Consider the following 11,606-nt stretch of genomic DNA (forward strand, 5'->3'; position numbering starts at 1 on the left):
CTTAGAATAAGTCCATACATCTATAACAAAATAATACTCGAATGTATATAAAAAACAAGTACAAACATTAGTTTGAAGCAAAATATTGGTGCAATAAATAATAAGTCGTTATATATAGTACTAAAACTAAACAAGTCAAGAAAGCTAAAATTTACAGTTACCTAACGTAATGGTTTTTTTACATTAAAATTCAAACGAAACAGGGATTATGTATTGATATCAATAATCTATTATTTCAAAATAAAACTTGTTTTTTTTTAGTAAAATTAATAGTGAATGATATATTAGAATAAATGGATATTATTTCGTTCAAATTGAGAAAAAATATCTAATTTTCCATTACGTAAATAAGAGAAAGATGGATTAAGTTTATTTAAAACTATACATTATTTTCAGACTATTTGTGTGACTGCTTTGCAGTTTTAATTAGTGCACTTTAAATATGTTATAGTTAAGTATAATATACTTCAGGATGAATAAATAATAAAGGTGTTTTTTTATTTAACAATACACTTACACCTTCTTTTAAATCGAATTTTAAAGTGAAAAGACAAACAGAGGGATGTGTAAATCACAGAATTCTAGGTCTAAAACCATATGCTGATAAATATGCTTACCACAATAAATATGTGTTTTAACTTACAATACAGGCATGAGCATAATGTATTATATCTATCTACATTCTATAAATTAAGTAAATTTTATTTGAGGTTTTACAGGAATTATCTTTAGACTTAATTGTGACAGTTATTGACCCTGTATAGAGAGGCACTTCTTGTGGTGAAAGGAAAGGAACTTCATGCACTCACTGTATCTCACACTATTTCTTGGCCACTTTCTTGTAACCGTAGGAGTTTATGGCTGTAACAAAGAATATATACAGATATAAGTGATTTGGTGAGATTATACCGTTATAGACAATGCTTTAGGGTTTTCTAAATTAAACAACAAAGCCAGGTTAGTTTACACACCATTTATAACTCAAGAATGGCTGTACCGATTATAATGATCTCTGATTGTTGGATTTGTCTCCCGCCCCAAATAATAGCATAATAGCTATTAATATATCGAAAAAAATTTCACAGAAAAAATCAGGTAATTAGAAAAAAAAGATTTTTGTATAATAGTACAAATTAAAAGGCCTGTTAAATGTAATTAAGTGTTTTTTCATAAACATTGCTTTATATGACAGCAGAAACACAATAATTTAAAATTGATTTTAACCACTATGTTTCAATTTGTTTACATTTATAGTCTTAAAATCATAGAGTAAGTAAGCTTGATACTAAGACCTCTCTCTTATAATTGAGTTTATTGAACTACATTGGTTCCTCAAGTTTAAATATATTTTTTTGTGTCTTTTTTTCCAAAGTCATTTTTACATATTTTTCAATAAGTTTGTTTTCGCTATGCGTGTTTGTGTCGTCACGTAAACAAAGCCAATAGTCTATTTTTGTCTTGAATATTTTCATGGTACAATAAACACTTGAAATAAAACAATAAAATGCTGCAGGAACGGGTAACATGAAACAACAACATGCGGTAGCTGTATACACTGTGTGACTGTAGTGAACTCATCAAGGTGCAAAATCTCATGAGAGAGGGCCAAGGAAGTGCTGACATCTAGTAGAAAACGCCCAGAACACTACTTGTACAAACCGTGATTGTCACAGAATTGCTTATTGTTCAATATTACAACAGAATAAAACAGGAACAATATAATGGTGCATAGTATTGCATCAAAAACGCCAAAAGGGGGTTAAATTTATCCATTCAAGCCACATGACAACCAATAATGGACAACTATCTAAGGACACATGCTGTCATAGACTTTCATAATAATTTAGTAGCTGCAAACACAGGTGACAGGTTGCTGCAATGTTCCAACATATCATTACAATTGACCATATGAAATGACATTTCCCTTCTATAATTTTTCTCTTCCCTACCAACAATGCTAAGCAGTAATTCATACAGAAATGCATGAGTTGGCTTCGCACAACGCTCTGTATTTTGTAAATACCGTACCTTCATATTCCTTCTCAAGGCGTAGAAGGAGCTCTCGTACCACTCTGGGCCAGAGACACGTACGACTGAGGAGGATCCACCGTAACACTCTGGGAGGTACTTGGGAGACAAGTGCTTATGTAGAGAGTTGCGATCCGTGCCGTGGAAGTAGATCTGAGACAAACGGCTCTTGTTAAATTAATCTACTACCCAATAAATTAGTGCCATACAATTAACACTTTGCTATTTTTATGATTGGAATTAGTAATTAGCCATCAAATTTGTTTCAAACACGCTGATAGAGTAAACAAAAAGTCCAGCGATCAAATGAACAAATAATACAGCAGCCTCTTATATTTTTATCCCTGTCAAAATACTTAATAGTTGGTCTTTGATATTTGTACAAGTATACTTTATACTTTTCCATCACTGTTGGGGTTGATGTTATGGTATTTCCTTTTAACACACTTTCAGATACATATAATAACAAAAAATATTATGATAGTCCCTAATAATCAAACTTTGGTTTCATGTAAAAGTGTTTTTTTCCAGATCCTAAGTAAAAAATAAAAACTGGTTTTCTCAGCAAAAGTCCACCCGTATGTATGAAAAGTGTTAGTGATATTCAAAAGATCAAAGGTATGTCTAAAATACTAACATATGTATTTCTGATTAGTGCTGAATGTTTTCTATTTTACAGTTTTAAATATTTTTATTTCTGTTTCAAAAAATGGTGACTACTTCTAAAAAATTAAAATGTCAAACTTTTCTAAACTGCTAGATTTAACATAATATTAATATATGGAACATAAATAAGGATAAAATGTCCATAAAGTCTTTATCATAACACATGAAAGGAAAATGAATTTTTTACTGATTTTTCAACCATATTAATCAAAGAGCATTTGTTTATATACATAGAATTTACATTTATTTTTATTGAGTGCTGAGACATCTTGGACAGCTTGTCACTGTAAAGAGTTCCTGAAATCCGTCAGTGTATGGTTAAAAAAGAAATTTTTATTTTCTCCATGGAGTTTTAGTCCCAAATGTAATTAACTATCCCATAAGGTTTCTCATTCATTTAGCATTTGGTACACATTGATTAGAATTTTCAATAACGCCAATGTATAATAGGAACACCACAGCTGTCATTAGAAACTTGAGGTAAATTCCACAATTGCTTCATGGTTCATTGAATAAGCAATTAATCATTGTACAACGATATAACATTATAAGTTGGCCAATAATGAGGGTTATAACATCCCAGTTGTATTTTGTGGGTAAAAAACAAAATTTTAATCAACCTCATGTAAGTTTTGTATTATTTTTTCGTCTTTTTTCTAGCAATATCTGTTAGAGAGCTACACCTCCTTTTTAAAATTTATTAGATTAATGTTCCATTTGTTCAGTGACCGTAGAGGATTTTTCCATTAGTTTTGCATTATTAGTTAATTATCATGTCTGTAATTAACTCAACTTACCCTATTCCTGAGCTTATCTCGCAGGAAGGGCTTGAAGAGAGCAAACACCATGTTGAATATGTAGGGCTGATTGACTAATGTGGGATTTCCTTTTAATCCTGAGTGGGTACACTGTCCTGAAACATTATAACAGAAATCAGTGGCGCATATAGAAAAATTATTTCGAGGAGATATGTAAAGTTAATTAAACACAAACCACCAGCTTTACAAATGAGGGGGGAAACATTGATGTTGTGCTAGGAGCAACAAGTGTACCCCTCAGCACATTACGCCAAGTGCACTTGTGTGTCCACAGCAGTGAACATACTAAAACAAAGAATGTAAATAGCTTTAATATTGAACCTAGGCTACTTTATAATATAGCCTAACCTCATTGAGACTGATTCGAAATATTTTGTCTGAGGAGATAAAATTCAAGTTGTTTTAATTGATTGTGTAATTTGATTGACAAATCAGGAACTCAAACCACTGTACCTTGCAGCCAGTCAACGATCCCGCTTCGCGCAAGGGAGGAGTGAAACGAACTGCCATGTCTGCTGTAACGTCAGACCGTCCATTGTCGGAAAGATGACTTTCCGCTCCACTGATCTGAGTCTCTGGTTCCAACATCGCAGCCTCCATGAACAGAAACCGCTCCCTTGAACACCTCGTCGAGCGAACACACTTGTTGTGCTTTCCACTTCTCTGTAAACAATCATTAGTTTAATAACAAGCTCTCAAAAGATTATAGTATATTTTTAAGTTCGAGACCTTAAACGTAATTTATTTCAACAATACTATTTGATTTATTTTATTTATATATATAAAAAAAATCATGGAAATTATTTAGATTTAGCCAAGCCCTTAAACAAGTTCAATGAAAAAATAATAGTACAAAATTCTATCAAGCTTGCAATATTAGTGATAATTTAAAATCTTATTATTCTTTGATAGGCAAATATAAATAAAAACTGATTGTAACATTTTGTCAGATTTTCATTTTCATTTTTATTTATTGTCATTTGTCAATTTTAACATTGCTATAGACAACGTCAAGAAATTAAAATGTATAATACATTACACTATAACAAAAACTAATATTATACTATACATTATGTTAATTTAAAATACATAATAAGACATCGGATAAGACATAATAAGATTGCCAATATATGCAAGCTGAAACTGTTAAGTTAAATTCCATATTTAGTCAAGCTGAGTTAACCTTTGCGTGGCTTAGTAATTTTAAATATTCATTTAGTTTATTAGTATAAATTGTAGAAAATTAAAATTTCAAGCAATGCGTATTGTACTACATGAGCCATAAGGCGTACTTAGGGGGGGGGGGCTCAAAACCTGTCTCAAATTTTTTGAAAGACAACCTTACAATTGATCCCAGTAGTATATTTTATAAGCTAGTAGAACATGTTTATGAGGTACATGTATTAAACCTCTCTACAATTTTCCGAGGTAAGATTCTCAAGCCCCTGTTTTTGGAGGGTATTATATACCTTCCTAAACGTCCCTAGGATGTTAGCCCACTCCGATATAATGTTTCTATATGAGCCATACTGTATTGCTGGTAATTCTTGATTTTTATTCCACATAAGCATAATTGGTAAAAACCTGAAACACTTATATATCCTTTTATGGAGTAGAATTATGGAAGTTTGTCATATATATATATATATATATATGTATATATATATATATATATATATATATATATATATAATATATATATATATCAAAATAAATGAATGTTCCTGTATGTACTTTTTAGACCAGAAACTATTTGACCAATCAATTTATGAACATTTTGTAACATATATGCTACTTTCCCATGTAGAAGGTTTTATATGCTAGCTATGCCCATTGATGTAACAAATCACCACTTAGGCGGCGCTGCAAAATATAAAAGTTATCAAAGCACCTGCACATTACAAACTGGCAATTACGAGACAGTTATGTATACTAAATAGACGCAAACACTATTTGAAGGTGCTAAGTTTTGATGTATATTTGTCTTTAAATTAAAATATTTTTTCTGGGTTGAACTTAATGCTATTGAGTGTTGAACACTATGTATAATAAGTACATGAACATGTACAATGGCTATACTTTTGACAGATTTTCTTGATCGTGGAGCATAGCAAGAAGGTAAAACTCAACATCGGCGTTGGAAAATATAATTTACTTGAACCAGAACGGAAGTGCTTTACCATATACTGCAACAAGGGTTCCTGCTATCCTAGCCTTGCTAATTTTTTTAAATTTTAATTTTTTATTAAAGGGCTATGATTATTATTGATAAATAATTCAGTATTACTGAACCTGTACTGCTGATAAGATTGTTTCTCAAGAAAAGAAATGATGAGGCCTTAACTCTCTGTCCTACTACAGAAAAATATGTTGTCTGGGAGCCCCCCAAATTTTTGTCCCCCTTATTAACTACGTTCTTGACAGGCAAAGAGCTTACGAAAAGCATTCAAAGCATAAGGAAACAGCTAAGTTTTTAAATATGTAATAAGTACACATTCAAGAGCTTTTTTAATTTTTCAAGAAAAATTGTTTACATATTTTTCATCTCATGAGTTTTAAATATAAACATACATACACTACACATAATACAAGAAAAATTAAAAAGCATTTGTACACGAGTATTAATGTTATCTTTAAAATAAACATTTCCCATACTCCTACAATTGAAAAACAAGAGCCATGTGTTTGAGGTTAACATTGGTTTTGGAAGAAAAAGACAACGTACTTTCACAACTGCTGATTTTCAAAAGAAGCTATTAGTTTACTATCATTTAAAGACGTTTTTAAATTGACATTTTGGTAATTTAGTTGACGAATAACACACGCATTAGTGGCTTTAAAGGGTTGTAGAAGTCTGATGGAGGTATGGAAAAAATATCATACGAAAATATATTCAGGGATTTGACTGTTTCATAGACACTTAATAATCACTGATTCGTAAGCATACAATTCGGGATAGATGCTATTATTTTTTATTTCTAACTGGTACAACGATTCTTCAATGAAAATAATAATGTATTATTATCAGTACTTCTTACTTAAAGTAATTCGTAACTTGAAATGAAACAAGGTTAACAAGCTATGAAACAGTGGGATAACCCCTAGATGATAGAGGGTTTTACCAATGATGAGAAGAGAGTGGTTTCCAGAATTGGTAAACATCTTGGCAAGATGCATTAATAAAGTACTTTTTATATGGCCATAACTTTTTCCCCAAAAACTCATCCCAAGGGCGACAAGCAATCTTCTGCCCCCACAAACAAAAGGTGCCCTAAATGAAGCCTTAGAGGTATGCGTTAAAACTGGTTTACATTCTTACTTCCCAATCCCACATTCAGGAAAAATAATTATGGAATTCAACCGGAAAATCTCTCCCTTTCACAGATTATAAGTAGTAATTATAATTATTTTTTCAACCACTTAAAGATCTTAAATGAGTGTTATTTCTTGAATATTGTCTCCCAATGAACAATAAACACTAAAGGTTTGCATCAGTTTGTTAATTAAAAAAAGTCAGCACAAAGTGAAGTAACAGCCAAGATCTGAAAACTCATATATCCCGGAAAAAATGAAAAAGATGCTACAATACAGCCTCAATTATGAGATGTCATTCTTAGTTATATAAAACCATAAATTATTTAGTGAATGTATAAGAATGTTAATTTTGTATAAAATTGCACAATATATATATTGTATATAATTTTTACTGGTTTCCTTACTTGAACTCAGAAGGTGAAAATCTACAGTGAGTGATAACTTAAAATTACTGACATTAGAAATTTTAGAAAACTAACTTCCCAACTGGATGACCAATATCCTCCTGCCATCCTGGTCCCTCATGGGTAACACTGTCAGGATGTCATGGTCGAAGATGTTTCTTCTCCTTGGATGGAACCAGGCCATCGTACATGTTCTTATGTTTCACCTTGAAGGAGTAATAGTTTTTAACCTAGAACAGAACATTAATGTTTTAGTCTAGTGATGAAAATAAAATTAGCCCACCAATTACAAAAATATATGAGGCAAATTAATTACTAAACGCATATGTGAGAGTATATATCAAATATGTATACGGCTAATTCTTTTAAGTTCAAATTTATGTAAATTTTATTTTAGATGAAATCTAAAAAAAATCTCTACAGTCTTAAAAATAGGGCTTTTCAGGGAGAAAAGTGTCAAATTTTAGAAATAAATCATCATTTATTAAACTCAGAAACTCTGAAAACATTACAATTTCTATGTATTACAGCTTTATATCTATACATTTAGGGAACACAGTTTTGTGTGATCTTTTTAGGCATTAAATCGCTACCAACATTGAAACAAATTATACAAAAATCATATTTTAAAATTCTTTTTAGTTTTGTATCCAATATCATGAACAATTAGGTAAAATAAAAACTAAAAATCTTACAAAATTTGTGAGAAAACATAAACTAAAAACTGGCACATCCAGATTTATTCAACATTAGTTCATTTGTTTAAAATTTTATATTAATAGACAACCCACATGCACATGTTAATTTTTAATACAATTTTTATAGTTGTACTGAGAGTCAAAACATCAGGTTTTTTTTATCACAACTTTTTTATGAAGGGAAAAAGAACAGTATCAATAAGAGAAGTGTAATGTAATAATGAGGTTTAGTTTTATTACTCATAAAAGAGATTTACAAACTGTTGTAAAAGTAGAAGTAGAAGAAAGTCTCATAACAATTCAATGACCAACAGTAACTGTTTACGTATAATACTAGAAACGAGCATGTTATCGCTCAAGCTATTGTGATTATTTAAAAACCTACATACATAGAAGTTTTTTTAAAATGGTTACGAAAATATACAACCAATCTACATTTTAAAAACTTTTGAGAGAATATTTAATTAAATAGCAGTCTACTCTTGAAGAACTTTCCACCTCCAATTAAGGATTTATTTTAATTATTCAACTGATATAAGTTTATCTATTTTCCTGTAATAAATGTAGTCTATAAAATAATGTTTTTAACTTATAGTATGGCAGTTAATTTGATCCAAACATAGATTCTGTCCTTATAGGTATGTAAAAATTGACCTGTAAGCCATATTATCTTTATTCATTTGTGTACATTTGTAAAAAAAAATGAATACAGACTTTAGAACTTGACTTATCGATCCTAGGAAGGTTTACTTCTATCTGGTTTATACCTGCGAATAGAATCTACAGAGGGTACAGCAAAAACTATGTCATTAATGGACGTCCAGTGAGAAGCATAGTATAAAACAGCAAATGTCAAGATATTGGACTAAATGGTTGAGTAATCAATGATCAGAGATAAGTCGCCCATTACTTCCAAGGTGGTACATCTGAGATAGTGCCCTAGCTATCACTAATCTCTCCTCATGGTGAATATCCCACTTGGTCTTAGCAGCAGTGAGACAGTCCACAATCCCATCCTGAATAATCCTATCACTCCACTAAGCAGCACAGAGGCCCTTATGGAGGAGGACTATGTGCGTGCTTATGAAAGACATCCTTATTAGCCTTGTTTTTCGTTCTAAAGTGTGAAAAAAATAACTGTACCAAAAAGGAAGTCCTACAAATATTACATGGGGTCAAAATACCACTGGTATTTCAGTTTTGATTGATTATTTTGGTAGGGGACCTTGCCAAATATTTCAAATTTCTAAAATTCCATCCTATGAGAGGTAATTCTAACCGATGGGTGCATATTTACATAACCCTCCTAAATATTAAAGGAGATTAGGTGTACACAAACAAAACACCAATTCCAAACATATATTCCACCCTCAGGTTCCAACCTCATATTTTTTACTTATAGCTGACATCGAACAAGTTCGAGAGGACCATTAACAGAATTTATTAACGTGTCAGGTCTAATTTCCCAAGGATTTTACACATTCGATAACTCAATATTTTATCTCTAAAACAAAGAAAAACAAAACAAATACCTAACTTCCAAAACTAAACAACAAAACAGCTAGTACTTTTTAAACCCAATTAGAGTTGAACCAGGACAGGTGAATAGTGGCCTTTCAAATTTGGTGTTTGTTGTTATCTATCACAGATAAACCTGGACCAATTCAGTACATGTTGGGAAACAATAATAGCGTCACATCTCGACAAACAACATGGGACTGATTACCAAACAATCACATTGGACTCAGTTAGAAATCAGTAAAATTGGAGTTGCTGTGTTAGATTAAAAGGGTTCTTCACTTTCCATTAGTAGACTATATGGTTAGATTATCTTTATATACAATTTCAAGGTGGAAAAATTAGGTTTTTTGCACTATCCCAAGGGAATATGCATTGGGGGAAACTTCATTTTGGCGGAATGCAACCTTTAAAAATTACTTAAACCATTCCCTTGACAAATCCTCTTCCAATAGAATATATCCAGGTTTCCACCAAATAAGCTTAAAGCCAATTTCTTTTAATCGCGACTCTCTTCACCTGAATCATAAGTAGCGGACCCTGGGTTTTCCTGCGTTATCCAAAACAGATTTCAATATTTTTTATTATACACTAATTCTCTAGATAGTTAAAGATTCAAAATTTAAAAACTACTAAACCCCAATTATGTTTTATAGGCCATTGATATTCTCATTAACTACAAATTAAATTGTTGAGTTTTAGTAAATACAATATCAACAACAAAGCATAGATCCGTTTTTTTTAATTAAGTCATCTATTTCATAAATTAACCTACCATATTACTTCTTAAAGATTATAATTAAAATAGTTGAGAGTTGTTAAAATCTCAATTCTACAGATATTTAAACAAACGTTCTTACTTAAGGCAGTCTTTTTGGATAGTTTATTGAGTTTCCACCAACCTTGAGTCCTAAATGGGGGTAAGGATGTCAACTCAACATCTTTGGTTTGGCACAGATTCTTCAAGTCTGATTTATCTTCTTCTCTCTCCAAAAATCTTAAAATCCTTGATAAGACAAAACTAACGATTCCCCAAGAACAAAAAAACTAGCGCGATTACATTTATTTTAATACTACTGATCTTTTAAAGTTGGTTACCAAATTTGCGGACAGGAAGCAAAAAGCGTTTTACAAGTACAATTTTGATTCTGATGTGGTCGGAATAAGCACCGATTTTAGATATAACCCCTAAATTTTCCAGCAATTCTTATTATGTTTGATCAAACGCCACGCGAGCATCCATTGATGATTACTACTTTAAAAACTAGCGTTTTAATACAAAAACCCTCCGGCAACAATACACATACTCCGGTAAATAATGTTTTTCAAAATACATCAATATCGAAAAATAACAGATTAGACCACACACTTTCCACTGATTTCCTAAGCTCATTGTTTTCTCTTTTGTGTTTCGTGACTGCAGATTCTTCAATGTCATACTGGTTCTGTCAAGAAGACACATAGTAATTTGTGGCCCCTTATCAAACATAAGTCGGAAAGGGGCGAGAAAGACTGGGAATTAACAGTATTTTGACAAGATTGACAGTTACTTGATAAAGAGGTCTTGGACGAGGATTTCAAGCCCTACACTAAACTGAGATTCCTAAAGTATTAGACAGCTGACATTGATCAGCACTAATAGGAACTAGGAATGATGGAACTACTTAAGTTATTAAGTTTGGTGACTTACGGGGGTATAGGCACTCTTCATGGGTAGAACTTGGTTTTGGTCTGAGAAAACCTCGTCAACCAGGCCTACATTATATGAAAAATTGTCAACAGGAGGCAGTCAGTTCAGCATCTTCTTCAGCAACAGTTTTGTTGTAAACATTCCAGGTGAGGTGAATCATTCAACCAAACTACATACTCCCCCGGGGGGGGGGGGGGGGCGCAGAAAAATTGAAGATCTATTGGCCTGGAAAAACTATTCTTTATTCAGAGCGTGCAACTGCGTGAGCGTGGTAAAGAATGTTTTTTTTTATATTTAAATTAATTTCACACACACCTTTTTAAAGCCTTAAAGTTATTGATTTTGGAATTTCAACAAGACTACTACCCAAAATAACGACAAAAACTAAGGAACTGTTTAGTTACCCCACTCCTGAGCATGAATCAAATAATTGAAATAACAGAGCGATAATGAGACTCAGAATTACGAT

At 31.8% G+C, this 11,606-nt stretch overlaps 1 pseudogene; it reads right to left on the reverse strand.

Moving 5' to 3' along the window:
• Nucleotides 1-820: 820 nt before the first annotated feature.
• LOC124372586 lies at nt 821-11,158 on the reverse strand (annotated as a pseudogene).
• Nucleotides 11,159-11,606: the final 448 nt, after the last annotated feature.

The sequence above is a fragment of the Homalodisca vitripennis genome, unplaced genomic scaffold (assembly GCF_021130785.1).
Source record: "Homalodisca vitripennis isolate AUS2020 unplaced genomic scaffold, UT_GWSS_2.1 ScUCBcl_3553;HRSCAF=9145, whole genome shotgun sequence".
Classification (NCBI taxonomy): Eukaryota; Metazoa; Arthropoda; class Insecta; order Hemiptera; family Cicadellidae; genus Homalodisca; species Homalodisca vitripennis.